General features: G+C 37.7%; 1 long non-coding RNA gene across 1 annotated transcript in view; it reads left to right on the forward strand.

The window, feature by feature from the left end:
• Positions 1 to 27,639, forward strand: part of LOC108445403 — a 47,025-nt gene extending 19,386 nt beyond the window's left edge. The window contains exons 2-3 of the long non-coding RNA XR_001860247.1: positions 4,881 to 5,075; positions 21,876 to 27,639. This is a non-coding gene — a long non-coding RNA (uncharacterized LOC108445403). The remainder of the gene's footprint in view (positions 1 to 4,880; positions 5,076 to 21,875) is intronic.
• Positions 27,640 to 27,983: the final 344 nt, after the last annotated feature.

Below are 27,983 nucleotides of genomic sequence, written 5' to 3' on the forward strand. Positions count from 1 at the left end.
ATAATAATTTGGCAAGAGTGTATTAAAAGTCTGTGATCCTTTAATATGATATCTTTATAGCAATGAGGCATCTACATAGTTGGACAGAGTCTGAATTACATGTACAGTTTCTCAGAATAACCCCCAACATTCTAAGTAAGTTTACTCTAGTAAGCTTGATAAACCAAAGTTGATGGCTCTCCCGTTTCTTTGGATAGCTTTCTAAATTACAGCAGCACAACCAATCATCCTAGCAGCCATGACAAACACAAATGCCTGGGCAAAAAGGGCAATCTACTTTTTGGACACTGCTGTTTAGACAGCATAGTTTAAAATTCAAAATAAATGTATAAAGTCGCCAGCACTTTCAGTATAGTTAAAAATGTTTCTGTAAATCAGATATCTAATTTTGGTCCAAAAAGTAACCTTGGTAACAAAAGTCCTTTTTTGAAGAAACTGAATTAGAACTGAACAATTTTTGTTTCCAAAATGTTAGAACCCAAGGAATTGTTTTTATGCTTTGCTTTTCTTTAAATATAAAAAATGCAGGTGTTTGTTCTCTGTTTATATTTCCTTCAGCAAACACATTCATTGTGGCCACTGTAAGGGAAATTCCCCTCTCTGTGAGTGTGTTTCTCACCTTCTGACCCTCTCTTGTAGAATCAAGGTCTAACGAGAGAACAGAAAATCTTGTACATTCCTGTTTTGCATGAAAAATCATCATCCTCTTTCAAGATGTTAAAATTCTACTCATAGTGTTTAGTTTTCTTCTCCAATATGATTTCATTTTAGATTTGTGCTTTTTACATGTTTTTTGGTGGATTTCTTTCTTCATTCTGTAGTGGGAAGATGCTTAAACTCCTTCTCTCTGCTCCAGTAGTGAGCTGAGGGAAAAGCCAGCATCTGCAGAGGAGCAATAACAGAAGAGGAGGATGGCTGGGCCCATAAAGACATAAACATCCATCCCTGGCATGCCAGGCTGCACTCACAGTACCACAAGGAAGCATAAGAGTCTCTCTGACCTGTGTGGCAGCATAGTCAAAAGCTGGAGCCTTTGATGTGCACCTTGCAGAGGATAAGTGATCTGGACTTTCTGCTCTGTAGGCAAAGCATCCAGCCTGAGACTCAGAGACCCTGTCATCTAAAGCTGTTCCATTGGCATTACAAAAGAAATCTTTTGTGTTGAGTCTGAAATGTCGTGTGTTGAGCCTGGAGCCCATTCAGAGCTTCCTTCTACTGCCTGCTGGCACAATGGGTTCCCTTAGCAGCCAACCCAGCCACATCCTAAAGGTAATTCAAATAGAAAATGTCCCCAGCCCAAAGAGAAACTCATCTCTTCTGATACAAGAGTACTCATTTACTTCACTGTCAAGGGCCAAAACTGAACCTTTTGTTGTCACCTATAACTTGCCATGTGAGTTACATGGCTACTAACCCTTTGGTCTCACAAAAGTTCAGAGGAATACTTTTATTGCTGTGCACAGCCCAAGTCATCTCCCACTGATAGAGCAAAATAAGGTGCTAGTGACACTTTCTCTCTACTGCGGTTTTTCGTTGAGAGTGAGCTGATGTTTTGTTCAAGGTTATTTTGTAGTAGGTTTGCAAACTGCAATTAGGCATAAGAAAATTTTCCTTCAAGAATGAAATTTACACTCTCAGTAGTGGAGGGGTAATGGGTAATGGGAAAGAAAATAATGCTGAAATCTTTAGGAAATTCACTTTAAAAGATTTGTTGGTTCAGTTAGGAGTAAAAGCCTGTAGCCTTGGTATTCCACCTCCCCCAAATTCACCATGCTGCAAGCTGTGTTTGAGAATCTTTTGGGAACAGCCATTTTTGTACAGTGTTCTTCATACTCTGTGCCATGAAAAGTCAGTAAAGTTGGAAATATAACTTTATTTCTGAAAGGCATGAGGTCTTTAAATTCTGGGTCTTGGTTCAACTTTTATGTATTCTTCACTTTTATTCTTCTTGCCTTTAAGTCTTAAATTAAGACTTTGATAGACAAAGCAGCAAAAAGAAAAACGAATACTTTTCTTTTATCTTCTTCCCCTTTGTGAATGAGTAAGACCAGTTTAGACCCCAACTGATATTTCCTATCAGTGGTAGCACTAATGTTACCACTTGTGATACAATGAAAATTTAATTAATTCTAATTCTAGCTAATACATTTTAATAATTATTCAGTATAAAAATTTTTAAAACAAACTGTATGGTAATTTACAGATGACTTTTGCAAGGCTCACCTCTATTACTCTTCTCATATAACACCTCATAGAAGGTGATAGTGAGAAACACAGAGGTTTGCCTGGTGTTACAGGAAGAAATACTCTGTCTGGAAGCAGAAACTTTGACTTGTGCCATGATTAAAATCCACAAGATACATTAAAGACAATGAACAGCTTACTGTTCACTGTTATTCAATAGGCAAGTGATATTCTTGCCTCAGCCACTACTAGCTCCGAACTTTCTGGAAAGTAGTATTAGATTGTTAAAAGAAGTTTACCTCTGGTGAAATGAAATATGATGAAAATCAAATACAAATAAATATGATGAACTTTCAGAAAAGCTGAACCATTTGTAAAAATTAACATGCTTTCAAGAAACATCTGATATCATTTCACTATCAGTTCAAATTTATACCCTTCGCATTTTAAAAAAATATGTAACCAGATCTGCAAGGTGTTTATCCTTTTTATTGCTCATCTTCTCTGTAAGGTTTAGCAGTATGTACCCCACACAGAAATACTGGAGGGCTCATCTCTTATGCCAAATGAGAACCCTATATTTCATGTTAGGGAGCACTTACTCAAAGGAATGCCCACATTTTTTATGGATGAACTGTTCATTCACTTGTGTGAATAAAATATTCAAGGGTTCAGAATTCATAACCTGTTTCTTTAAGATGCTGCATAATTGTGGATAAAAGGTGATATTACAGTGAAAAACACTGCTAATTACCATTTATTATTATTTTCATTCATATCTCACTATTTTTAAGTTGCTCATAAAAATTTCTCTTCCTATGACTTAGTCCAGATTGTATGATAATAAGTGAATAAATAATGCCAGTGCTTTCCTATCCTGTTTTCTTTTTTTTTTCTCATGAAACCAGATTTCTAAATGTGAATCGTCACTTTGCATTCCCCACCCGAAAACACAGCTATAATTTTGTAGACATTGCTAAGTATCTGAGGTGAATGTTTGGTAGAATTCTGCTGGCATGTGACAAACAAACAAATACGTAAACAGAATAAATACAAATACAATACATTCTGCAGTATTTACCAGGATTCTGGGAAGATATTTTACTGACCTGAAAAACTATTTTATTTTTTTTCTCACATTGTGTCACACAAAGCATATTCTCTACAATCTGTGAAGCCTCACGTTAGGCAGAGTGAAAGTTAAGTGAATTTTAGGAGGATTATTTATTATATTGCAAATCACAGCCTGGCATAGTGCATTTCTTCACTGAAATATGCTTTTAGCACTTTAGAAATCCCTTTGTATGCATCTGAGTCGATTAATTTCTCTGCAACTATACGTGCTACTCAATATACTTGTTATGTGTTTGTCGCTCTCGGTGTGTAATGAGACATTTTTGCTGTTGCTGATAATTCTGTAGATTCCATTGTACCCAGACATATGGTGTCAGTTGTTTGAAGGCTTTAGAACCCCTCGGATTGGCTGTGATGTAAAAATTCAATAATCCCCATAGAAAACTTCGGACTTCTCAAACCAGAGTTTAAAATCCTCATGCTCGCTTGCAGACTGGGGAGTTTTAAAAACAAACGGGCCCTTGTAGATAATTTAGCATTAATGGCCCGAGTCAACAAGAAGTGCAAAGCATTAAGCCCCCAGGAAGAGTGATTCATAATCTGAGCTATGCTTCCACAAGGTATGTGCCAGATGGAAATATGTATAACCAGAGTTTTACCAGTAGTCAGAGTGTATTAAATTAGTCTTATTAAAGGACAGGTTTTCAATACTTTAGTAAGGAAGAATGACAATCTGCCTTCTCAATGTAGTCCTAATCCAAAGACAGAAGCAGCCAATTGAAAGACCCCATTGCTTTTGATGTGTTTTCTATTGAGCCAAGCTGAATGCAAGGCAGCTGCGGGGAATTGGAGGGCCCTGGTTTAGCAGATGCATCCGGTTTCCTCTAAACTCATAGAAGTCACCACAGGTCCTTCATATCATGTGTGTCTGGAGTGAAATCATGACTCCATCACAGTCATTAAGAGTCTTACCAACGACTAGGGGTGGATTTAAAATTTTACCCCTGGTATGAGTAGGCCAGTTTATTTTATTTGCTCTGGATATTAAATTTCCCTGACAAGGGTGTTCTGCTTGGATTGTCTCAGTGGGCCGGTAAGCAGAAGTGTTTGACTATTAAGTGTCTATAACCCTGTTACCTGATTTAGGCCATAAATACATACTTTCTATGCTCAGAACCTTGGTGCAAAGCATTTGTTATTGTAGCTGTCTAATAAAAAAATAGTTGGTCAAAGGCCAAAATTAAGTGAATAAGGACCATTTTCCTTTGCCATATCATGCCCTTAAGCAGTGTTTCACCAAGGCTGCAAAAGAATTTGTTAAACATGGCTGAGTACAGATAGTGTTTGAACAAAGAAGGAATAACATTTCCTCCATCCTTCTAATACATTTATTTCCGTGTACTGTGGTCAAGCATGGGTTTTTTAGGGAAAAGAAGTACATTAGTCTTCCATAGTTTTTAATGAACCACAGGGCCTGCACTTATTTTTATGTGTTACTTTTATAACTCTTTTAGGGCAGCAGTGCTCTGAAATCCAGGTTGTAAGTAGACCCCAGAAATACAGAGTAAATCAATTGAACAATGCACAACAGTTTGTAACCTCATTGCTCTTGTATATTGCAGGAATACCAGAATGGGTGCAGCCCAGCTAAAAATATTTCCCATCTTCATCTCTTTCTGAGAAAACTGCTTAAACCCCTTGGTTGAGCACTGGCCGAACACTGACCAGCCACTGTCCAGCAAACAGAGGTCAAATATGCAGCATGCAAGGCAAGATCAGTCTGGCTGTACAGCCTACATATGGGTGTACAAAAAAAGGTAAGTAAACTGGGAAAGCAAAAAAGGTTTTGGTCTTTAGGATTCCTTGAACTGCTTTAGGCTAAATTAATCTTTTAGGTCATGCCAGGAATAATATATCCCTGGTGATGAAAAGACACTTTTTCCTTGTAACACCTTTTCACTTTCATTCCCTCCTAGCATTAGTGCCAGGGGAATTTCCAGATGAGATATTTGAAAGCTTTTTGGTTTTTATGTGCTGCTGGACCAGCATTAAGTGGTGTTACGTGTGCTGGAAGATTGAACTCCATTCATGTCTATATGATTTCTCTCCTCCTGTCTCTATGCAAGATATCCAAATGAGCAAACTCCATCCAGAGTTTCCCAAAACCACAAAATGAGAGTGTTTCCTCCTTTAAAGCTGGCATGGAGGGAGAGGAGCTGAGCCTTTTCTGAAGACACCTCTATCTCAGCTCTCTTTTGAAGTTCAAAAGATTAGGAGTACCCAGGTATACCACTCAGAAAACCAAAAAATGGTTTACTGAAGCCAAAAGTTTTGCCAAAATTTGATTTTACTCTCAAATATTTTCTTTTATATGACCAAAAAAATTCCCAAAATTAATCTTGCTGGAATTATCCAGGTAAGACAAATTTAATTCCATGATCCTCTCAGACACAGAGGCCAAGTTTGCTTGCAAGGTGCAATTTTCCCATTTCTTGTTCTTTGGATCATCAGAAGACCCAGCAGTACCTTCAAATCTAGTTGTTACCATTGCAATCCCTGATGTTTGTGTCAATATTTCTGCTGTCTGGAAGGAAAGAAAATGTTATATTTGACAATGGGGAGCTGTGTCGTTTGGAGATATATTGTTTCCCTCTCATATGTAGGCAAGAGACCGTAGCTGATATCAAAAGAGTTGCACATGATGAGTTTTATTCTGTGGATAGGAAATAGTGTGATTCAGAGTGCTTGTTACTTTTTGCATGCTAATGCCCTGTTTCTCTAACTGAAAGGGTTCTATAAGTTGCAGATAAGTGTTTTGTGAATCAAGCCCTAAATCCTCTCTTTATTTTAACTGGAGACTTTAGCCAGTGGATAAGCACCATCAGACATTATTCAAACATTTTACGGCTTGCAAAGAAAGTATTTTATTTATTTTTTAAAGAACACTTTAAATAAGAGAAAACAAACAGTTTCATTGGGAGAAGCCTGGTTATGGATATCTTCTTTCCACCCCAGTGGCTTGATGTGACTGTTAACCAGCATTTGGTTGCTTTATAACTGGTGCAATTATTTTGTCAAAGGTTGTAGGGTTTTTTTCCTCCTGTTGAAAAAAAAAGTTAGTTTACAGTTTATTAACTTAGATTACTGCTAATAGCTCCCATGAGTCTTTCTACTGAAACAAGGACCAGGATAACTGATTTCTTAAGGCCAATCTGGAAGACTTTAAAACACATTAATAGCTATCACTGAAACAGCAGGAGGAAGAATAATCTGTCATTTGGGTTTTTTCTTTTTTTCTTTCTTTTCTCTGCATAAACTTTTCCCCCAACTTTATCTGTTTATCTATTATTGTTGCTTGCTCTTTCTCTCCCTTTTTATCTTTTCCTTCTTTTTACAGCTATTAACAGGCTAAGTTTTCAGTGAGTGCAAATAATCAGCAAGGACTCATTTTTGACTGTTCAGGGAACACATTAGCACATAAATAGGAAACAAAGACTGGTTCAGGGAAAAAGTAAAATGATACTTTAAAGTGTGGAGGCCTGGAGTCAAAACACCCCAATTTCAAAGGAGTATAGATCCAGTGCAGAATATCATTCATGATTAACATTTGATATTTAAAGAAAAAAAAGGGGGTGGGGGGTTGATGCATAAATATTTGTAAAATCAACACATCCAGGTTAAATAGTAAGGCATGCAACTGTGTAGTTTACATGTGTTTGAAGAAGGCAATAATTTATTGTATGGTTTTATCAGAAGAAAAGGGAAATTTCCTTCCTTCACAGCTTTGACATGACTTCTCCAGTCATATCTTTCCATCCTAATCCTCAGTTTTATGGCCAAAAGAGGAATGAATGAATGAAGGGTGAGCAGAAGTGCTTATTCAGTCTGTCTGAAATAGTGTCTGGGATATCTGCTGAAGACTACGACAAAAACCTTTTGCTTACTTTTGAGTCCCTTGTCACAGTTGCTATAGTGAATAATGGAGGAAATCTGATTTTCTGTGGAAGGACTTTAGGCAGTTAAAACAGCTGGGATGTTTGTTATCCAGGTACTAACATTGCAGTACTCAGTGCCAAACATCATGAGGAAGTGAAAGTATGAGACCGCATTTTCAGGAATAAGAGTGTAGATATAAACAGGGAAATTATACTATTCTGAGTGTTCTCGTTTCTTCTATGGATTGCAGTTGTGGTGTTAGGCAGTCTGGAGCATCAGCCATCCAGCTGAGATGCTGGGTGAAATTTCCTGTATTTCTTTCCTGAGTAGTGAAGTCATGCACTTGTTACATGTCTTGATTTTCATGGATTTGGTGCATTGCCTGATCAGAGAAGGAACCTTTACAATGATAGGTGCTACACAGTTAAAGGAACCAATAATTGTCCTTTCCTGAAAGATTTTATAATGAAAACATTCTTATTTCTATTATCTGAAATAAAGAGGAATTGGGGTGGGGGTGGGAAGAAGGGATGCTCCTCTGATATCTAATGGGAAGATGCAATAAATCAGATATAGGCTTTGAGACCTGAAAAGATCGAGTAAGTTCAGCTTAGATGTTTCAGTATTGTTCTTCCCACTACTTTGCAGGGGGGTTTTGATCAGATACAGCATTGCACACATGTGGGAAGTGAACTGAGACAGTTACTAAATCACTCGGCCTCTGCCCTTCAAGACTGCGAACTGGTGTTTGTCATAGCAACGTACTTTGAATTGTCCGTGATGTTATTAACCAGAATGTAGAACATGAAGGAAAGATCTAGCCTACCTGCAGCAGAGGTGTATTTTATAAAACAAGTAATAAAGTAAGAGCACAGAACTACTTCTTAAGAGTAATTCCTGAAAATGTTACCTGGGAAATAGATTAAATTATGCAGATTTTAATTATTGGCATCATCAGGTGCCATAAATCAGCATAAATTCCCTCAAGGTTGGTTTTATCATATTTACAGTATTTTACTGTGGTCTGTATTTTTGTTTAGCTGAAAAGCTTTGCAGACATATATTTTCATTAAAAATATATGCTTCCAGGAGTTTACGTCAAACCTACTCAATGCTTTAGTAGAAATGTTTTATTTTCAGTCCTGAATGGGGGTCATACCATTGCTCTGTCTCCCCATCACTTTCTGGTTTTGTTCTTTATCGATTCACAAATGTGTACTGAAGGACCCAATGTTATCAGACAGACAAGTTATAGCATAATCCTATTTTCCTGGAATAAGTTTTGCATATAGTTCTGTAGTGTGCTAGAAACATCCACTTATATGAGAAAATCAAAAAGTTAAAAAAAAATGCCCAATGGATTTATTGGGAAAATACACGTCATTTTCTACTACCAGTCCTTTTTGACACTCAGCTGTTGATGTTCAAGCACTCCTGTAGTAAAAGTGACTACAGTCTACGACAGATAGTATGGTAATGAAGTGGCATACTTTTCTGTTACACTGAAATTTCAATAAGGGTGGAATTTTGCCTTAAAAAGAGGGCAGTGATCTTCTCACAAACACTGTCCTTTGTCCTGAGGCACACAAAATCCCTAAATCCCTAAAATATTTTATCTAAAGATAATTTTGCACCAGCCCAGGCATTAAAAAGAAAAGTATATCAGATGCAGCTGGAAAGGTCCTGTTGCTCAGGGAGAAGGTAAATTAAAGGTTTCTATCTTATCTGTATTTCAATTACAATTTTATTTTTGGTCCCTGACAGTGCAGACAGTTGAAGTCTTGGGAAGTGGAAACATTCACAGGTGTAAGAAAAAAAGAATCTTTTATAGTGGAGATGTATATATTTGAACTATGTGGCTTTTCATGCAGGGTATACATGACATTTAAATAAAAATGTGGACTCTTTTGGGGGGCCTATCTGTTTGAGCTCATTTGAAGATGTCCTTTATTCTACCTTTTTTTTTCCTTAGCAATAATGACCTAGTTTAGGAGTCTGCAGGTCCATAGACCCCTAGAATGACTCATGGACACCAAACAAAGTCAGACCAGCACCTTTGTGATTAAGAGTTTTGGTCCTTGCACAACTGGTTTAGTTAAGGCTGACCCCTAGAATGAATCATAGGGGTCAGCCTTAACTAAACCAGTTGTGCAAGGACCAAAACTTAATCACAAAGGTGCTGGTCTGACTTTGTTTGGTGTCCATGGTGTATATTTGTATCCAGTTTTCTGAGAACTGGATGACAAAGTCTTGAGATAAATACCTTTTAGCTCTTGGACACCTGGATCTGTGGGAAAAGACCAGAGAAGGCTTCTACCTCTTCTGTCGGGCTGTATGTATCCTTACATCAGGATGATGTAAGTCAGGAAAACAGGAAAGCTCTTCATGTCAGTACAGAAAGAAGATAGGTGAGTTGGAGCTCACCTTTATGGTTTCAGAAAGGCTAAGAAAGACTCTAAAAATCCGATAGTAGATTTGGGGTAAATGTGGATCTGAGCTGGGCTGCAATTGCTAAAACTAGTTTCTACTTGGAGCTTTACTGCAGACAACTCTGGTCTTTTCTGTTTTCTCCCAGATAAGAAATGCTCTGAAAATGATCCTGCTGACCGAGATTTCAGTACCTTCTGATTTTAGCTGCAACAACGCTATTTTAAAGTAGAGGGTTAACATCACTGAAAACTAGTGAGAGAAAGAGGCTAGAGAAGGTGAGAGGAGGTGAGAGAAAAAGGCTGGAGAAAAATTATAATCGTGAAAAAATGTCAAACACCAAAATTTTCTCAAATCTCATCATTTTCACTTGCTTAAAAAAGTTACATGTGAAAAGATCCAAACCTTTTAAAACAGAATGATTTAGTGAGTCTCTTATTGTCTACATGCATTCACACACATTTATCCTCTCAAGAATACTTGTATATTTGTGCCTGTGTGTATCAATAAGAGTCCACACATATGCAGCATTATTTTCTGCCTTCTCATTTGGGAAAGGAAGACTGAGAAGAATTTTCTGTCTTCTACTTTTCCTCTTGAAAATATTTTCTTGTGTCTGTCTCAAATTCACACACAAATATTCACTAAGGCAATTTCCACTCAACAGTTTCATGACTTGTTGCATTCTATATTTCATTATCTTCAGCAAAATGTGTCTCATCTTTGGTATTACAGAAACACATCAGGGTTTTCATGTGACACAGTTAAAATTCACAGTGTGTTCTTGGAAAGTGTGCCAGGCAAACATTTTAGGGTCTGGTGGTGTCCTATGGAGAAAGACCTGCAGAAATCACCAGGATAGAATGATGAATGGATTCTGGATTATATTGCAGTTGAAAAGTATCAGAAAGCTATCTAATACATCTTCTACTGTTTAGTGAACAGGACTCACATTAGGTAATGGCAGCAGAAAACATTAAAGACAATTGTATATGATGTAGTATTCGGTCAGATTCGTTCACAGTGTATAGTCATTTCCAAATGGCATTTTGCTGTTCTTTGTTCTGCAGCAGTGTCTAATATTTCTAAACATTTTTAGGCTCTGTGACACCTTAATGGTATACAATAACAGTATGCCTCCCTCTTAGAAAAATGGATACTCTCATTTTTCTAAACATTGTGCCTTTACCTTTAACCATTTCCATTTAAATGCAAATTTCAATCATGTCCACCTCTCTGTATTCCAACAGAAACCTGGGGAAAAGACTATACCTTAAATCCTCATTTCTCCATAAAGGGAGCTGTTTCCTTCAGGTGTGTCACTCCATGTTATCTGTCTTCCTTCTCATTTTACACATCACCATTGTGGCAAGTTTAACTTGCAGAATTCACAAATAAAAAACAGTTTTCTTTTTTTGTTGAAAACTCTGCTGGTTTTATGTGCTAAAAGAAAATGGGCGTTTTTAGTTATATTTATTTCCTGTTAAATTTGTCTGACATAACTGTAATGGAAATTTCCCCTTCACAAGCCTTTGAATTATTCCCGGCATTTGCAACTGTTTATACACTCAAAAGTTTATAATTTCCTAAACAACTGTAGACAAATTAAGTTAATTTGTATCATAGGCTTGGATTAATCTTGCAATTATTGTTCCAGTTTAAAGTAAATAATTGAATTTCAGGGTTAAGGATAAAATGTGATGCTATGAAACATATGTGATACTGGTGTCAGTTTCCTGAATGTCTGTTCTTCGTATGCAGCTTAGCAACACATTTGAGCAATTCATTAAAGTGTCTCTGCTTAGTGAGTCTTCAGAGAGAAAGTTACATTTGAATCTGGTGTGTAAAAAACACTCAGAAAACAGCCAACTGAAACAAAACATCTCCCTCCCCTCTCGTCCCTCACCAAAAAACCAAATCCCACACCCTTTATCTCTTGTTAGTCCCTCTTGATTTACTTTTGACAAGAGAGGGCACTGTGATAACATTCTAAAGAGTGGACATATTTGTATATTCTTGCCTCTGAGACAGAAAGGAAGCCAGGGATTAACCCCTGAAGCAATTACTTTACAATATAGCAACTACTTCAACACAAAGCAGGATTGGCGGTGGGGGGAAGAGAAAATTTAACTAATTAGTGCAAGTCATGATGTTATTTATGGGAATTAGTTGGAAGAAATATTGTTGAGTGGGCTCATAGAAAAAAAGACTGATTTGAAGTGTATTTATTAATTCTCACTTTGAGTTATCATTTACTGGCTGAGAAATTTAGCTGAAGATACTTACTGGCTTCAGCCCTTCAAGAGAATTAAACATATTGGAAATACTGTGCGGGTATATTTTTTCAGCAATATGTGTAAACCTATATTAAATGCAGTTGTGTGGATTTCTAACTCTCCATCATATTTCTGGTATTGGGGGTTCTAAGACCATTTCTTGTAGGTCAGAAATATCTCGTGCCTGTCATTTTAAAACTAACCGTTAAATGTTCTAGCCATGATATACCAATTGCCTTGCAAATAGTGTGCTTTCTTTATTCATTTGGATGAAACTGATTTTGAACACCATTTTAAATGTAGATAATAAGTTAGGAGCAGTTCAGTTCTGAGGTGGCCAGGGTTCAAGGAAGGAGGCAACTTAAGACTTTAAGCATCTGCACTTTGAAAATCATATTATTTTTAAGTGTCACAGGCTGGGTACCTGGAACTGCTAGTTATTTTCAGAAAATCTTGTCTATGTGTGGATTATTGTTGTGGTTTTAGGAATGGCATTCCTCAAATTTAGTGCCCCCCCTCCCTTCACCCCCAAGACTCTCTTAAACCAGACACCACTCGCTTCCCCTGACCACCCCCCACCTTCCCCTTCCCACTCTGGGGATGGACTTGAGAACTGAAGGCACAAAAAGATTGAAATTGCAGATTGAATTAAGAACAGTTTACTGGAAACAGCAATGAGATAAGAAAACAAACACTAATAGCAACTATATTAATAACAAAAGTGTACAAAAATGTTCATTTCAAAGCCTAACCTGACTGCAGCCACATTTTCCCCTCAGGAATAGGAACACCTTTCTTCACAGAAGCCAGAAAAAAAGAATCCCTTTCTCCCAATCCCTGGCAATGACCTAAGATGGTATCGAACAACATTTGGGTCTTGGCCATGCCCACTCAGCGCAGCACATGGCAGACCAGAAATCCCAAGCTCAAGAGACCCGATGGGCTCAGCCTGGCTACTGTAAAAATATTAATTTTGTTCTGGTGGGAACTAGGACACTTATGAATGTAAAACTGTATTGGTGGTAGGGGCAGAGCATGTTTATCCTGTCTTGTTGCCATATGCCAAGTGCATTCTTGGTGAGATATTGTTGATAAGAATAAATGTTATCAGAAGGAAAGAAAAAATTAGAGGATGTTTTTAGCATTTTAAATTTTAATGACTATATTGTGGACCCTTAATTTCCTTTTTCTCCAAACTGCAACAACTACTGCAAGTATTCAGACAAATAAGTGTTTTCATAAATATTGCAGTTTATGTGAAATATATATGTTTAATCCACAATATATGTTTGTATTTCACTGTACTTTCAGATATCAGAGAACAGATTCCTATGATGACAAGAGATGGATTAATTTGGTTATGTAAGCCTTTGGGCCTTTGGCTTTAGCTGTTCAGGGTTGATATCAATGGCTGGCAAGAGATGCGTGGGAATGATTGTGCTCTGTTAAATTTTACTCGTTTCTTGTAATACTTAGTTGGGGAAAAATCCCTGTGGTAGTTTGAGGAGTTATGTGACTACCTTGGTTCTCTTGTTTATATTTGTTCATGTGAACTTCATGCCAGGAGTCTTGAAAAATATGGAAGAGGTCCTTTCCTTTTCATAACAAAAAGTCCCATGTTCTTACCCTCAATTTTTTTTCTCCAAAATGTGAATTCTCTTTGTCCTATAGAAAAGCTATGGGAAAATGAAAAAAGAAAAAGTACTCTGAAAGTTTCAACTTTCTGACTTTAGTGGAATGCAGATGACTACATGACACTAAGTTATTAGAAGAGATTTCTATTTCCTGCAGAAGTGAGAAAACATCATTTGAGTCTACTTCTCCATTCTATTTTGTTCTTCTGCTTTTGAGCTTGAAGGATATATTAGCTAATGGGTAGTTCCCTGCTCTCTGTCTTGATCCAGAAACAGACAAAGAAAATTAACAGATAGTGCTTGAAGATTAGCTATCATTAAGTCAGGCTTTGACATATGTGGCTAATTGAAGAAATACCAGGTACAACAGGAAATGAAGAATAATGGGTAATACTTACTTAGAATAGACTTGTTTAGCTTTAAATCCAAGAAAAGTGTGATAGTGCTTAGATAAACTTAGGGGAGTTAAGATCTTACAGACTCCTCACACACTGCTTACTGTTAAAAACTCTCTATCCCAGATGGTAATTCTTTGACAAATGTTATTTTTTTTAAGTGACAACTGATAGACCTTGTTGTTAACAAAATTATAATCCTTTTCTTTAGTATGATGCAAAAACTTGTTTCTTGGATACTTTTTGTTTATTTTTGCATTTTGGCTTCCCTTGACTTACTTGAAAGGTAGACAACTGCAGAATTGGACCTGAGTGTTTCAATAGTTACTGTTTCCACATGGGCCACTGTAAAAACAGGATGGAGTCATGGAGAGCTGAATTATTGCAAAGCTGAAGCAGAAGAGGAAAGACTTTGTAGATCCAGACTCTGCTTACATCTCATCTGTGCTTTCATCTCTCCAACAGTCATTGCACAGGTGTGCATGACAGATGAATCTATATTGCCAAAGTGGAAAGCACACACATTAGCTTCTGGGACCTTGTCAGGATTACACAAAAAAAAGGGGGCTTATGGATCACTGTAAAATCCAAAGGTGTACCATTCAACCTGGAATTTGGTCTGATACTTGCTATTTGCACAGCTTTCAGGAAAGGCTGTTTAAGTGAATAAAACATGATTTTAAAAGATTCTTATCAAGAACCATAAGAAACTTCAGAAAACATTCTGGTACCTAATTTGAAATACAGTGCAGAAAAGTCATCAGGATATACTGATGGCTTTTATGAAATAAACCCATTTTCTTCAGGCAAATAGATAGGGATTCATTCTCTTTTTCTGCCTACCCCTATGGCATGATAATGATGCGTGGAGCAGTTTGTGTGTGAGTGTGGGGCGTGAGGGTATTTAAGCAAGCAGCCTCTCTATTACATATTTATATTGAGAGCATGCATAAAGTTCTAGCACAAAAAAAGAAAAAGAAAAAACCCCACCAATCTAAACAAAAAACCCCAACAAAAACCTTTGCAAGCCCTAGGCTTATATTCATCTGCGGCATGTGGTTGACTGGCAGGCTGAATTTTGTCATGAATAATGTTTAAAAGGCACTGGCTTTCTTCCATGAGCAACACATAACTTTTCTGAGCCACATCTAAGGAGGCAAGTATGTAAACTACACACTTAGAACCTGATCATCTTTGTGTAGTTATTTTCCTACTTCCTATTTTCAATTGTCTTTGCCTAAAATGGGTCAGAGTTAGCAGTTACCTATGAAGGTGCTATAATGTTGATGAGTTTTGGTTTACTGCTTGCTGTAGTGGGTAGAAGAAGGCAAACCATGGGTGAAAGGTGAGCAGCCAGGTCAGCAGCTACCCAAACTGACACAGACAATGAGGCTCCATGAGTTTTTTCCAGTGGAGATACTGCACCACACAGTTCCATTGTATAACATGTCACACACAAGAGGCTATCACAGCTTCTTATGATGTCTCGTACATCATAGAACAGAATTTGACTTTTCAAAATTAACCTGTTTAAAGATCATAAATTCTGCCAACCGTTCATCTGCATGGGGGAATCACATCTGAAAATTAAATCCTGAAGTGTGATCCATCTGTTTTCGCTGTCAGGCTCAGCCCCAGGAACTCCTAAGCAGTTGTTGTTGCTGCTGCTTTTTAATAGGGTAGGACAGTAATGCACAGTCCTCCAGATGTGTCCTGATCTTGTCTTGAGATTCACACACTTGACCTCAGGTTGATATTGAAAACCCATCTGAGGCTCAACAGAATTACACTGCCCTTCATAAAGAGTACAAAAAACTTCCGAAGCAGAAGTGCTGGAAAATGTTCAGTAACCAGTGGATGGCTCTGATATAAACTTTAGTAACCTAGTGAGAGTGGAGAGAAAAAGGAGGGAGTTTTTCTGACTTCTAGTGTAGCACAATACTTGTTCTTGCCTCCTGAAGTCTAGTTATTGAATGCTTAATCATGTGACAAGGAGGACTGTGTTGCAGCATATCAGAAATATAAAGACAGATCATTTTCTTTCCCCAAAAGTTTGGTAATTATTAACTCAATAAAAAGCAGACCTTTTTTATTTTTGCCATCATCTATGGGTAGGAGTGAGCAGCAGGTAATTCACTGTCAGAGCATTTCTAATTTTAACTAGTGTGGGTATTTCTCAGATAAGCGAAGAAAGGTAGTGAAACTGTGCATTGATACAACTCAGACAATGAGCCTCTGGACCTACTGTAAGTGCTGATAATACAGACCCAATGCCATTCAGTGTCTAAGTCATTTCAAACAACCATATTTAATGAGATCTGAGTCTACACTGCCCTGAGCAGAACATTAATATAACACAAGGCACTGAACCACTCTAACGTCCCATTCACTTTATACAAAGCAATGCGAGGGTGACTCCAAATGACAAGTTGGCACTATGATTCCTCTTCTGTTCCTTAGAAACACCAGGTGCTGTGCTGAGAAGCAACCAGCTTTACGTTTTGAAAACCTGAAGCTTGTTTTCTTACTGGCTGCAGTGGACCTCTAGGGATAGTTTTGTAAACCACCCAAACAAACCTCATTTTTTATTGGAAGTGTGCACAGAACAAATAGAAGGGGAAATACTTTGCACTGGAATATTTTTGATAAGTGCAACTTTAAGAAGGAAGTTGACATGAAGGACTGCCTTCATCATTAAAGAGCTGCATGGTACAAGCTGCCCTGCCTTAATCACAGCTGTCATGAGAAAAGGAAATAGATTTTTAGGGTCCAGATAGGATTTCTCCTTGGAAATGTCAGGAGTGATTGATGTAAGACACAAGTAAAAAGCTACTCACTAAACGTGTGTTGTCTACACTTTGAATCCTGCCTCCCCCCCACCCGATATGGTGTTGTCATGATTTTAACAAGTCACAGGAAGAGTTAAGCTGTGCTTCTGAATAAATTAGTACAGTCACAAAATGACACTTCCCTGACCTTTGCAAAAGGTGGAGAGTATAACGGTAAGACATACAGGGCTGTTAAACAATGTTGTTTTTTTTTTTTAACCACTCTGACAAAAGGTGCAAGCTCTTTAAAACAGTTTCCTAATGCACTTCAGCAAGAGAGCTAACTGACTGTCATAAGATGACATGCGTAACACAGAGATCCTGCTACACATTTTGATGCAAAGGAACACCCTGTTAGTTGAAAATCACTGCTAACTGGATTCAGATGTTAGAGATGAAGTACATGGAGCACAGTACATTTGGTAAAGCTTAAAGAAGCTTTAAAAAAAAAGAACATAAATCTTTAGCTGTGGCCTTTTATCAGCTCTTAATTTGTCATGGTATTTTAATTACTGACAGTGTAAAAGTTTTAATCCATATGTTAGGGGAGATGATTCTTATTTCTTGCTCCTTTCCTTGAAAAACAGTTTTTAAAAGTTATCAGGCCTGCATGCACATGGAAGTTTTAAAAGCTTGCAATGTGCCGTATCAAAGTTCTCTTAGCTCCATGTTGTGCACATATTCAGAAAGTTTTATCCATGTTGACTTTGGAAGTTATAAATTCAAACCTTAAAAGTGACATAAATTTCTTTGGATGACTCCAGTTTGATGGGACCTGATTTTCAGAGGGCTTCTGCTCAGCATTGCTGTAAGTTGCATTTTAATTGTTTCAAGACGGGTATTCAAATAGATAAGTATAGGATTTGGGGTGTTTGAAAATAAAGAGCAAACCTGATCTCTTATGTGGTGAGACCCTGTTTTTGCTATTTTTTTTTTAATTTTTTTTATTTTTGTGAGATTGTTGCTGTTTTATTTTCAGACTTACATGTGTGACTGCTGAGACATACACAAAATATGATCAAATTGGTACATGAAGCTAAGGGAAGCAATAAGGTATTCTCAGTACTGCATGACTGCAGTTAAGTCATTTTGAAATCAATAATCCCCTCGCAATTCACTGTGCCACTTGACTGGACATACAGATGCAGATGCCCTTGTAAATGAATTTACATCGCACTGTGCTTGTAGCCATATAATCTTTCTTCCCTTCTCAAGTCTGTCCCATTTTTCCTTGCTTCCGTTATGCATATGAAACTGAAATTAAGATTGCATGTAAAGTTGACTAGCTAATCCAGGTTATTTATTGGAAATGAAACTATATAAGCATACAATATATGGTTTGTTTAAAATTGATTTACCTAACTCTTCCCATAGTCCCAGGCAAATACAATTGTTATACAGCAGAGAATTGTATTGTGGAGGAAAAGAAACAGAAGAAAAAGAAGGTATCAATAGATAATTTGCAGCTAGTTTATGGGGGACTTCAATTTGGTAATAAAGAGGGTAATTCATCAAATAGAAAAATTAGACATGACACTAAATTTAAAATTCTTATTAGCTACAATAAGTAAAGATTTTAGCATGAAAACTATGCGTATTTCAAATGCTATCTCAACATTGCTTGGACACAAGCTTAGACTGAAGTCCAGGAGATGGGTCATCTCTAGGAATGCAAGGTTCTTGTTAGCACCTTTCATTGGTCCAGCCATGCCTTCTCCTCTCCCTGCACTGTCTGCCTATCTCTACCCACCTGCCCAGGCGTTGACATCAAGACACTGAATTAGCCAGAAAGAAATCTGTAGTGTCTGAGATTCAGCTGTGTCAGAGTCACAGGCTGCAAGGGAAGATGGCATACAGAGAGCCTGAAGTTCATCTGTGCTACAGAAACTCAGCCCTGTGAAGTGTGCAGTGGAAGTGTGAATCATGAGCTACAAAGAATGGCATGGCTTAGCAAGATTCCTAAACTGATTTCTAAGGCTGTGATATCACCAACCGTCATCACTGGTGTGTATTGCAACATCATGAAGGAATCCAGGCTCTGACAAACCAGACGTGATATTTGATGGTAACATGCCTGTCCATGGTGGGACTAGATGATCTTTAAGGTCCCTTCTAAACCAAGCCACTCTATCCATCTATGATTCTTTCCATGATCTGGCCTGGTCCAGAAGTCTCTAGGGTTTTGGCTATCATAAGCTGCAGGTCTGTATGTTCTTCCCCTTCACAAGGAATGACATCTAAAGCAGAAGGTCTGTGGCATGGTAGGTTCTTGCATTGAAGTCTGAGAAGTTACCTTTTGCTGACAGCCTTCAGGAACTTGAACACAAGGGAAATGATCTCTTTCAACCATCAATGCAGGCTGCCTTAGGGGAGAAAATGGAGCAGGGCAGCTGAGGAATAATCAATCACAATGACATGCCTTCCTTACTCTCAATAGAGATTGGTTTCAATTCTGAATCATGCCTCACTTTTCACATATTTCTTTTATGTATATATAAGCATATGTATCTATGCATGTATGTATTTAAAATACATATGGACACACACATGCAATAATATTTACCAGTGTATTTTTATACTCCAAAAATGCCCAGCTTTTTTTGAATTCTGTTCAAAAAAACCAGAACCACTGGGCCACAGTGACCTTGTGGTAATCACCTCCCCAGGCTAAGAGTATGCTGTGTTCACAACCTATCATTTTTGCTGAATGTTCTCTGTGTTCTTTCTCATTGCTAGGAATAATATTCTTACCTTAAGACTAGGACAATATCCACATCATACTCATGGAAACCGAGATGTAGAGAAGACAGATAAGCAGCATAGATGGAAAGAGGAGTAGGTAGGAAAAATGGCTATGGTTCATCACATCTAACTTATTAAACAGGCTTCTCTTGGGCCCATCTATGCTAAAAGTGCAGAAGCTTTGGGTTTCTACATTTACTTTAGGTAGCACAACATAACTGCTTTTCTTCAAGGAGGTGGAAAAAGCAGACTACAGAAGGCCTGTGCAACACTGTACACTTGCCTGTGTGAATGTGGACATTCCAGCCAAAGATGCATTTATCTTATTCTTAGATGCTATTTTCCGTTTTCTGTAGAAACAATAGTTTCTTATTACTCTAAGTTGGCATGACGTGTGAAAAATCAGATGCTGCTTCGTGCAGACTGAGAAAGTCACACACATTTTCACTCTGTTTACAATCTTTCATAACAGCTTCAGTTTGGAGAGGGATCTACCTGCATCTTGCTTTCCATTGCATTAAAAAAATTCCTCTTTCATTATTTGTTTGATGAAAAACAAAAGAAATGAGATCTACGGCCTATATTGGTAAGTCATAAGGTTTTGTCAATCTCCAGAGATTTACCTGTTCACCTCATAATCTTCACTAAATCCCTCAATGTTGAGTTGGGATAGCTTCATGTTGCTTAGAAAAAAAATCCCTAATCATTACCTCATATCCTATTATCCCATCCCAAATCTTGAAAAACGCTTTTTTCCTGTCACACACTGATAGAAATCAAGGCCAGTTGGATGGGGCTTTGAGCAAGCTGGTCTGGGGGGGGTGTCCCTGCCCATGTAAGGGGAGTAGGAAATAGATAATCTTTAAGGCTCCTTCCAGCCCAAACCATTTGATGATTCTACAATACTGTTCCTGCTGTAAGTTGTTCTAATTAACTGTTATGGCTAATCTAACATTTGTGCTATGTCTGGTTGCATGGGCATTGCTGAGTCTGGCATAGTGCATGAAATCCCTCATTCCACAGAATATTTGAAAGAAACAACACAGAAGAACCAGAAATTCTGCACTCTAATAATAAAAAAGTGAAGCAGACCTAGGAAGAAAAAAATCAATTTCCTTCTTGTATTTCAACATTCTGGAATTTACTTCTTCATCTCATCCAGTTGCCCAAAATTCTGCCAAAAAACTTTTTCCTGCATGAATGTAGACATCCATCTTTCTTCTGGTTTTCTACCCCTCCATCTGCTTTTCTCTTTTTTTTTTCCTAATCAGAATTAAAAAGAGAGACCTCAAAAAACTTCTAGCCAAAAAAAATTAAAATTCCTTTGTTTCAATGAAATTACTTTGCTCTGATGAAGCAATGTTTTTTGGATGAAAGTATTTTCTGTTATCATGTTCCTATAAATTCCATTTAAAAATATATATAATCATGAGAAACTCAAAGTGAAGTAGAAAGTTCAAATGATATCATCCTCAGTGTCCTCTTAGAGAAAACCTATCCTAGCTGTCACATACCTGAAACTTTCAGCTTGTTTTTGTGCTGAAATAGTACAAAGCAATGAATTTTTTATAACTTCAAATCTTTGTTACTGCTGATTTACTAAAGATGTACATGACACTGCTTTATTTCACTCTCCAGAGGCTTTGCATCTATGTATCTATGTCTGCTGATGCATATGTGCCTGTATGACTGAAATGAGATTTGCTTGACTTTATGAACTACATGCCAGACCACATCTGAAGAACTACTGAGCTTGCAAAGTGCTGTACCACACTCCTCCTTCCATTCTCTCTCACTCTCTCTCAGTGCTGATAGTTCTGGCCCTTCAATATTTTTAACCATTTCATGACTAAAAGTTCAGAGAACAAAAGGGATTCTCTTTATGTGTGAGTAGGGTATGCTCTGTGACTGGAGTTTATTTACTGGATGTCAAAGCAGGGCTATGTACCTTTCTCAACTGAGTAAGTTACATGATATGGTCAACATTTCAGAAATGTTCAGACTGAGACTCAGGCCTGCAAAAATTCTCAGAATTGGGAAATAGAAACATTTGGAAAATCTGATTACGCACTAAGTCAGAACAGAAGTTTTTTGGATGCTTAGAGTGCTTGAAAAAACCTATCCTTTTAACATCGCTTAAATGAGTTCCTGCAAAATATGGCCTTAACTGAATGTGTTGAGAAATTTGAATTATGACCCTGCATACTCTTTTCCTACACCTCAGACACATTTCTGCTGTCATTAGTGTTGCTGTCAGTTAGTTAGCTTTAGGCTTTAGTTAGCATGATTAAAATTAGGATGTTCTTATTTTGGAATTTTTGGAAGTATTTTTCCTGATATTTCATATAAGTAGTAAGAGGTTTTTTTTCTTTTTTCCAGATTTGCACAGTCCTTGCCAGTTGGTCTTTGCACTGCAGGTCCAGGATAGCATCCTGATTTTCTGAGTATGTCATCTGGCAATGCTGGTTGATGTCTTTGCATGAATCTAAGGAAAGAATGTGCTTTTTAAAAGGAAGACTTTGACTCTGTCAGAAGTAGGCTGTGTGCTAAAGATTTGTTACTCCATAACAAAAGGCAGTCACTGATTTGCAGACACAGCTCACACTGATGTCAACGAAAGCTGCACATAGAGTTCAAGTGTGCAAAGGGGCCCTTTGCCTCTAATTCATCTCAAGGCTTGCCTTATTTCATTACACAGCTTTGAGCTGAATGAGATCGGGACATATTTTTAAAGATGTTGGCTGCAGATCCACACCGATGAGAAGTGAGAAAATCCTTGCAGTTCCACGGACAAGTCGAAAACCTGCCTGAACAAACTGCCAGTTCAACTGTTCTTAAAGCAGCCACAGACCAGGGAATTTGTGCACACAACTGAGTGTCAAATACTCTCCTGGTGTGTTTTGGCGTAATTTCATTTGCTTCAGTGGAGGCATGATGGTTTTCATCAGCTAAAGATCTGGTTTTAAAGTACACATATATATTTTGAAGCTCCATCCTCAAAGTTCACAAGCTTGGGTTTTGTTTGGGTTTTTTTCTGTTCTCTCTGGGGTAGTTTCACTGAGCTGTTCCTATATTGTTTTATTTTTTCTTGAAGAATCTAGACACAATAAAAACTGTAGGGCTGGTCAAGGAATGCTATGTTAAAGTGTAACTTCAGAAGAAAAGTAGCACAATTCTACACTGGCCAGTACAAACAAAGAGTTTTTTTTTTTTAAATAGCCTCTTTACATACTAAAAAAATCATTACCTTTTCTGCCCCTAATTTTTTTCTCTATAGCCTTTCTTACACTGATACTCTGTGTGTTGCAGACTGATAAACAGCAGTCACTGACTCTATTGCAGTTAAACCTTAGAAGGAAAACTAGAACGGTCCTGAAGCAGCCACATGGAAGGGAGAGGGGGAAAAAGGTAAGTCAGAGTGTTAACAACTCCCGAAGTCTTTACACACCAGGCTAGAACTTACTTTGAGTTTAAAATAATGCAAGTCTATGCCTCTACAGCAGTCAGAGAATCACAGCATTGTTATGGTTGGAAGGGACCTCTGGAGATCATCCAGTTCAACCTCCCTGCCAAGGCAGGATCACCTGGAGCAAGTTACACAGGAATGTTTCCAGGTGGGTTTTGGATATCTCCAGAGAGGGAGACTCCACGACCTTCCTGGACAGCATGTTCCAGTGCTCTGCCACCATAGTTCCCTAGCTAGGCAGGAATAAACAGGCTGTGCAGTAGATGACATGTTATTTCCTAAGCCAATGAAACACTGTTGGTGGAGAGTTAGAAATTTGTCACTATATTTTGTTATTGTTATTTTGATCATCCTAGAACAAAGCATTCAGAAAGCAGGAATCCTAGTCTCATACAGATTCTTGAGGAATTTCTGAAGGTGAATTTTTCACCACAGTCATGAGCTAGTCATATTAGCAGAGCTGACCAGATCTGAAGAGACACTTATCCATCATCTAACATTCAGAGAAGACTCATGACAGTTCTGAACTGTATCCAGTGTGGACACCACAAATCTGGCAGGACTGCACCACTTAATTTCAGGGCTAGAGACATCACAGCCTCTTCACCACAAGGCTCTCTGCACATCAGTTGAGTGCTCAGCCAAGTCTCCTTCCCTGGAAGACTCTTGTCTCCTTTCTGTGAGCTACTTCTAGAATTCCCCTCAGCTTGTCTTTCTAAAATATGCAGTATAATCCTAAAAATGTTTTAGGTGTGTGACTTGTATTGTCTGGAAAGTTGGAGTATTCTCCACTGCCAAGACTGCACTGCTCACAAGCAGTGTGTTCGCACTCAAGATCCTTGCAGACCAGCGCGGTCGCCATAATTGAAAACAGTATCTGTTCGGCATTCAGGCTGAGCTGAGAGTCTGTTTTCCATGTTCATGACTGCTAAATTAGTTATGCTGTTACTGAGTGGGGAATTAAGGTGTAGGTTTTCAAAGTCTCCAGCATTAAGTTACCAGTCACTGTCCCAAACTGTCATTTTGGTTATGCAATTAAAGTTTCCCTGAGAGTGTTTAAACAGAAACCAGAGTGTGCATTTCCACAAAGTGTTTCACATCCATTCTTTTTCATAGAAGGCTGAAGAAAAAATTAATTTTGATAAAATGTTAGGTCAGTGTTTCAGAATGTACTATGACAGAGAGCATGAGAGAATTTGTGGCCAGTATGCCCACCTAGACTAAAACCCAGCCGTACAGTGGAGTCTGAAATGATCACCCATTGGCTTTGCAACTCCCAGTCTGTATATTTGCAGGATGAATTCTATTGTGAGCAATTCCCTTTCAACTTTAATTTTCCCTGGCTGTTGCAAATGGGAGGATCATTCACCTCTTTGACATAAACTGTTATGTTTTTGTACATTTTTCAATAGCTGCCACAGAAATGGATGCATTCTAGCAGGAGGCAGAATTATTCAGCCACATATCTGTACTCCTTTCGCTCATACATTATACTACATTCTAATTTTATGTGATTGTCATTAATTTACTAACAAATTATTTTTCTTATTTCAGAGTCAAAGCAGAGATAACAATTTTATAAGTATTGAAACCAGCCAGGCATCTTGAATATTTCCTTGACATATTTTGGTGTATTCCTAAGTTGCTTTATCAGTCATTAAAGCTCAGCTTGCAGTACTTAACAATCTTGGCCTTGATCCTATATGCATGCATATGCCTTGCTTTATGCATATAAGCACTCTCATTGAAATCAATATTCATCCACATTACATTAAGTACACACATAAGTGTTTGCAGGATTGAGGCTGCCTTTTTTTTTTTTCCCTGTATTCATACTATTTTCTGCCTGGTGTCTATTGTAGTCTTTTGAGTAAATGATTTGTAGGCTGAATAGGGCTCTTCAGATCGCATTCCTCACTGAATGATACAATTCCTCATGTAGTGCCAGGACCCACTCAAGGCTTTTCAGTTCTGGAGGCAACATTAACTTCCAGTTCCCCAAAGAGCAAAATTGAATTTTGTGATAATGACACAAAATATTCAACAAGTGTGTACAGGGAGGTGTTGAGGGCTGAGGGAAGCCAGTAAGGACAAAGTGGATGAGGGTTCAGAAAGGCCAGAGGATGTTATAGAGAGCAGTGTGTGTGTATTGGAGTAGTCCATAAGATCTCAGTAGAGCTCTGTGTTTTCGAGGGAGCCAGAGAAGCCATGCAGATCTTGAGGGAGGAAGGGAGTGACAAAGAGAGGAAGTACTGCTGTTCGTGGTAGCTGTAGATCTTGTTCCATCAAATAGATGTGGATCATCTATTTGCACAATAAGTTAAAAAAGCTTTCAGGGAGGCTTCCTCCTGGAGATGCAGAATCTAATGCTTTCATGGCCCTCCGTTCTTTTCTGAGGAAAAGAAAGCATTATTGATGAGAATGGATCTTGGAAAGTTTTATTACAAATGTTCTGTTTTAAATATTAGACCCTTCCAGAACAAATTACACTTTATTAATATTTTGTGTTAGGATCATTATGGATGACTTAAAATGTTGGATGGAATAGAGGACTTTATGCCTCTTACTAGATCTTGTTTGTCAGGCTATTTAATCTGTCATTTTTCAAGGGCTTTTGAGGTTTTTTCAAGAATGACTTGTGTCTTAATTCATTGCAATTATTAAAATTCTTCAATTAAAAAAAAAAAATCCTATTTGTTTCCTGCCATTTGTGCTGGCTCTTTGTGTTCCATCTACCACAATTAAAAAAGGACCAGTCATATTCACTGCTGTTTGCAGTAAATTTATCTCTGAAGTTTGCGTGTACCACCACTGGAATTTTTGTCTTATAATGGTGATAAGACGGTTTTGTCTCTTATTTAACTTTGTGTAGCTACACTGAAAAGTAAAATATGGAAGCATTTTTTGGTTCTGATGTTGGAGTTATAAATATAAAACAGAAATGCTGTGTTTTACCTGAAAATGTTTCTGTAAATCTCAAAAGTTATGACATTTTATGGTTGTTCATCCGCTTAGATCTTGTCTCATCATTCATTATTTTTCCACTTTTTTCATAGCATGGGAATTTTTTTTATAGATTAAGTTTTAATTTGGCTCTCCAGTTTATTAAGTACGTGACTAAAGATATCCATCAATTATGCCCTACTTCATCTGTACAAATTTCAATACCTTGGAATTTAAAAACTGAAAAACTGTGCCTGAAAAGTGTGTTCTTTTTCCACCTGCATCAGGTTTTTTAAAAGAAAAAAATTACTTCTCCCTAAAACTTTGTTTCTTTTAAACCCTAAGCCTGTGTGGCTACAAGGCTACTTTCCTAGACATGAAGGCATTAATCATATCTGACAGATTTTTCCCTTCTATAATAAGCAACATTTCTCATAATAAGACATAAAAATAGGACATGAATTAACATGACACACCACAGAAGATCAGTGAGTACAAACTCAGATTTAAATTTCCAAGTCTTTTGGGGCTATGTTAATTTTTTGCACCATTAAGTAGTTTCCAGTTTCAATCCCCATTTATTCTAGGCAAAACCACAACAGAAGCATACAATGCATTACAGCTTGCACTGGTGGAAGGTTCCAGCAGCTCAGCCTCTCTCTTGTCCTCCAGAGGGCAGTGGGTATTTCAGGCACTCCTTCAGCCCCTGAATTACTGCCTCCAACATCTGGACTTTCCAGACATTCCCAACAATGGAGTACTGGGGGCGAGGAATTTCTGCTGGTTGAAAGTGGAATTTGGCTTCAATTAAAAAAATAAATAAATAAAAGAGAGGGGGATGCTGGGTTTATGAGTTATACACTCTTAATTTACAGGCTTGTATCATACTTATAACCACTAAATATCTGGAGTAAGCTCCAGCTCCAGGACTCTCTCTTTTCCACTGTCATGTAACCACCAATACTATTTTAGTTCAAGTGCAAATATATAGTATTAGAAGATTTTTTCAGATTTCCTTGGGAGATGAGACAGAACGGGGAGTGTAGTGGGAAAGTGTTCATTTCTCCTGTGTGGTGGCCTCCAAATGCATTATAAACTTTTATTGCCTTGGAAAGTGTTATGGAGTCAGACTGATTTGCATTTGATTTGATTGCAAAATATAGATAGATGGGAACTTCTAAGGAGAAGCTGTATTGGTCAGAAGATTCCATATGGTTGCAAGAAGCCTTCTCCCTGGTCTCAAGAAACCTGTTTTTGAGAGTAAATAACTGAATGAAAACAGATTTCTTGGAAAACTGTTGTAATTTAATGCATGTAAACAAAAGCTTTTATAATAGTCTCAGGCACACTGGGATTTCTGAAAGAATTACTTCAAACAAATATCAGTTTTTAATTGAGAGGCACCCAAGAGGGTGGTGATGGTATGGTCTTTTTCTCTTTTCCTTTTTTTTTTTTTTTTTTTAATTTTTCTTTCCTTTTTCCATCTGAAGTGGGAAATATGACAAGGTTCACAATGCTTTTATTTAAAATTCCTATCAGACTTTTCTAGCACTAAAACTTCCACAGGATATCACACAATCACACAAGAGTTGAGGCTAGAAAGAACTACTGGAGATTATCTAATCCAATCACCATTCAGAGCAGGGTCAACCAGTAAAAGTTTCCCAGGGCTGTGTCCAGTCAAATTTAGAGTATCTCCAAGAATGGAGACTCCTCATCCTTCCTTGGAAACTTGAAAATTCCAAGGAATGCCATTTGCTTGCTTCCCATTTTCAGGAACATTTCCTCATCACCTTGACCTTTCAGATATATGAGAGAGTAGCCTCACAATGACATCTGCCAACACCCTCTGTTCTTGTGGCTGTATTCTAGTAAATCCCACAGACCTGTGTATGTCCAACTTGTTTAAATGTTTCCTAACCTGATCCTTTTTCACTGAGAGTAGGTCTTCTTTCCTTCTTCCCAAACTTTCTCACTGTTCTCAGGACTCTGGGATTCCTGAAGGCATATCTTATTCATAGAATCAGAGAATGGCTTGGGTTGAAAGGGACCTTAAAGATCATGAAGTTACAACACTC

Source organism: Corvus brachyrhynchos, unplaced genomic scaffold (genome assembly GCF_000691975.1).
Source record: "Corvus brachyrhynchos isolate BGI_N302 unplaced genomic scaffold, ASM69197v1 scaffold1, whole genome shotgun sequence".
NCBI lineage: Eukaryota > Metazoa > Chordata > Aves > Passeriformes > Corvidae > Corvus > Corvus brachyrhynchos.